This window comes from Coptis chinensis, chromosome 8 (genome assembly GCF_015680905.1).
Source record: "Coptis chinensis isolate HL-2020 chromosome 8, ASM1568090v1, whole genome shotgun sequence".
In the NCBI taxonomy this organism is placed as follows: domain Eukaryota; kingdom Viridiplantae; phylum Streptophyta; class Magnoliopsida; order Ranunculales; family Ranunculaceae; genus Coptis; species Coptis chinensis.
Window position 1 is genome coordinate 46,196,574 of NC_141463.1, and position 4,519 is coordinate 46,201,092.

A 4,519-nucleotide genomic window follows, 5' to 3' on the forward strand; every position below is an offset into this window, starting at 1 on the left:
GGACATTCGACAAAGCGAGGGGCACTCGCGCCCAACTCGCGCCCACTCGAGCCCTCAAGGGAAAATTCAGTGTAAACAGCCCAATTTTCATAGGTAAATGCCAATTTTTATTCCTTCAAGTTATTCAATGTTTCTAACTTGTTAAATACACTGAAATCGCGTATACAAGACGCTATTCAAACGCGTAGCAAGGAGGCATTTAGGTACTCCTTCTTCCACTCCTCGCCTCTTCTGTCAGAGGAGTTTTAATTCTAGTATAATCAGGCTTGTTTTTCGTAGAAATAAATACAACATACCTATCTAGAATTTCACACACTACACTTGCATCAATGGCTAAAGAACAAGAGACTTCTCTCTCTCTCGATTTTTATAAAGCCTAAACGATAGCCCTAAGTTAGTGCATCGTTCTTGCGGACCTAGTGGGGATTTTTGAATCCCCCTAATATATTTAACTTGTTACGGTTTTCATGGTTTAGACCACGAGAAGCCTTACCAGCACATCGTGGGATAGACCAAGTTCTCACTACATTCCATCATCCTAGCGTAAGTCCGGATCAAGTTAAACTTAGGGTGTTTCCTTTCACCTTAGCCCGACAAAAGGCGGCGTCTTGGTTAACTGCCCAAAGCGCCAAACTCTGTGGACTCATGGGCTCAACTTGTTCAATTGTTCATGGAACAATTTTACCCACCACTAAAGACGGATGAAATGCTTCAAAGATTCATTTCTTCCGCGGAAATCCTCATGAATCCTTTTGGAGGCACGGAATCGTTTCAGCGATCTTCTCATTGAATGCCCACATCATAATCTTCGCGAAGACAACGCTTGTTCGTGCCTTCTTCAAGGGGCTTTTACATCGTCATAAGGAGGTTCTAGATATCATGGTAGGGGTAGTTTTCTTAGTAAAAAGGAGCCTTAGAGGCTTATACATTCTTAGAAGATCAATCTAAGAGGAACAACAATTGGGGAGGTAACGATTCCTCCCGCTCCTCTCCTTCTTCGTGAGGTTAAACATGATCCGAGCTTAAAACTCTTATCGATGCCCTCACTAAAAAGGTAGATGCCATCTCTGTTCAACAACAACCCACTCCAGTCATGAACATTAACTCTACTTTCGTTGTAATGTGCGTTTTAGTCTTGAGCATTCCGACTTCTATTGTCCTCTTGTCTATGCACAAACACCACCACAACCATCACACTTCAACCAATTAACTCAACATCAAGGACAAGGGAACTTAGGTGACCAGAATAGAGGTTTAGTACCCATAACCCAGAACTATCAACATCAAGACATGAACGGCTCAACAAGCTTTAATTCCAATACAACCATCTACCAGACAAAGTAGTAGTGACCTTGTTGGAGAAACAAAATCAAATTATGCAACAAAACTCCAACTTGATGAAAGATCGGCATGATCAAAACTCTAATATGATGAAAGAAACGATGCAAATGATGCGGTCTTTGTGCCAAAAGGTTATTGACATGTCTTCAACCAAAATAATAACCAAAAACCGGCGTGTTTCCAAGTCAAGCGATTACCTAATCCTAAGTCAACAAACACCGCCTTTGAAATAAAAAGTTTTTTCACGGTAATGGTAATATAAACCAAGGGGACCTATGGTGATCACTACCGCCGTTGGGCGAGTAGTTGATAACCAAGTGACTATGCCTAAAGATTACCCGCAAACTAAAAATGATGCCATACCAAATACTATAATAGAAACTCAAAGACCACTACAACCGTAGAAGTACCGGTTAAACCACAACCAAAAGGGAAAACATTACAAGACCCAATAATAGGAAGTGAAGACCACACACCCGTAGAGTTCCAATATGGACACCTAGATGGAAAACGGATAGAGATAAAGCAAAGACTAATAATACTTTTTATCCCTTACGCTAAAAATAACGATAAAGCACCATATCCCCAAGAACTAGTTGTGTTTAAAAAAGGACGAGAATTTTGATGAGATTAGGGAAGTGTTTAAAAATTTGACTATAAACCTACCTTTTCTAGAAGCTATAAAAAGTCTACTGGACACGCTAAGTTTCTAAAAGAGTTGTGCACCAAGAAGAGGAAAACCAACATACCCCACGAAGCCTTTAACCGAACAATATCCTCTTTATCCGAACATAACGGAATTGTTAAGTACAAGGACCACGGTTAGATCCCTTTGTCAATGCACCTTAGGTGATACCTTCATAACAACCTGCTTTATTAGACACGGGGGCGTGTTAACTTACTCCCTTTTTATTTATATAAACAATTAGGTCTAACAAAACTTCAACCAACCAAAATGACTTTGCGGTTAGCCGATCGTTCTATTAAGTCCCGAGGGTGTGGTTGAAAATATTCTCGTTAAAGTTCGGGATTTTTTACTATCCAAAATTTACTTTGTTATTCTTGACACGAAGTTGCTCATGATTCCATTCCCATCATCTTAGGGCGTCCTTTCTTGGCAACCGCCAATGCCCAAATCAATTGTCGGGATGGCTCAATGACTCTTTCTTTTGGAAATCTTTTGTAGAAGTTAACATGTTTAGACAAAAACAGGGACAACTAGGTTTGCCTATAGAAGGAGAAGTGAAGTCCATTGAGAGTTTTGTACCTCACATTAGTCGCGGTGACACTTTAGTCCCCACACTAGTAGATACCCCTCTTATGGAAGAAGACAAGGATCACAATTTCTACTCCCTAGGCGTAGATAACATCAAGGAGGATTTCCTTCGACTCTTTTGCAACCACTTCTTTTTGCGCCTCGCGAGTTCTCTCCTATTGACATCCATTCATCTCTTGGACGCTTCATGACGGAAGAAGAATTTTTTTGCCCTTTATCCCAGGTGATTCTTCTTACCCACCTATTGAGGAATGTCTTGCATATCTCAAGGCCTCTGATGATATAGACCTAAGAACACTAGTTGAACACCATTCACCCACCTCACATCCTCATGTCACTCATTCACCTTCCATCACGAATGTTCCTCGCCCTCTACCTTTTCAAAGAACCATTGAGTTTGTACTTGACCTTGGTGTTTCTCCTATGCTTCATAACTATCTAAAACCAATTGGTGAAGAAGTAACACCCAAGGACAAGCCACCGGACACTTTTTCATTTTTTCCATTTTTCCCATTTTTTCCTTCTCACACTTATCCACATTCCAAGTATTTTCCAAAACCATTTATTTACTCACGATCATTCACTTGGACACCTTCTTATTCAACTAAGTTGCATCGTAGAAAGTTTTGGAGCTTGATTCTGTTTGATGGTGCATTCCATGTTAATTATTTGTGGAAAGACCCACAACTTTTTAGATTATTGATATATGGGAAACTGCATGTAAATACATATATATCACTTTAAGTCTAGGGAATTTGACTTTAAAAGACCCGCGTTTTAAAACAAATTTTTACAAACCTGTTTTCAAAAATTTGTTTGGGGGTGGGGTGTTTGGTTTTTCCATGCTTGATCACTAAACTTCCTATTCTTACCCCCACCTCGCTCCTTTAAAAAAAAAAAAAACGCTTTCACTCCAAGTTTTACCTTCTTTTTTGCTCTAAACTCCGGTTTTCATAACTACGAAGCCAGCCGCTGCTTTTGTCGAGCGCCAACCGCATACTTTACTTTTTTTGAAGAATTTTGTCGAGCGCGACCGCCCTCATATGGAAGCGACCATACCTCATCTTATCGAAGCGACCATCCCCATACATACCAAAGCTGCGACTTCGGCTCAAACACCGGAATTCTAAATACCGCAGAGCGACTTGCGCTAGTTAGAAGCGCTTTCGTGCCCTGACTTCCGTCGACCAGAAAAATTCCAGTTTTCCGCGGGTTGTTCCCGGTTCATTCGCAGCTGTTCTAGAGCGTAGTTCGAGATGACATCTCCTATAATAATACCGGAACAGTCTTTCAAAGATTTGTTTCAAAGCACTACTTATGGTGCTTGGTTTCGCGAGGTGATCACACACGTAGGCTGGGAACCGCTTATGGTTCTTGCTAGCATTTGTTCTTGGACTTGCCATGCCCGCTGAAATACAAGACCCATGGTGCTATTGGGTAGATAATATGTATGTCTACACTTATGAGTTTTTGCATGAGTCGTATGGGGCAGGCATTTTCCGTATCGAGGACCAAGGGGAATATAACGTCGCCCTTGGTAGCCTGTCCATGAACATAGGAACTGTTATGTTTTGGATCATGCTAAACATTTTAGGGGAATGACATTTTTCTTCTGTGAATGATGCCACTTGCAGCGTCTTCCTTGCTTTAGCCACGGGACGTATGTGCCATGACCTTCCCAGAACTTTGATGTCTAGTTTAGCACGACCCCATAGCATGAGGCATAAGTATCTTCTTATGCCTATATTAGTTTGCCGTATTATACTATGTTTCTTCCCTATTTTTTGTGCCCGTTTCACCTGACCGGGTTGGGGTTCGACATTGTGAGATCCACCAATTCTATTATTCGATCTTTCCGTGCAATGACTTGGCAAGGGTGGAGGATACAACCTCATTAGGTTG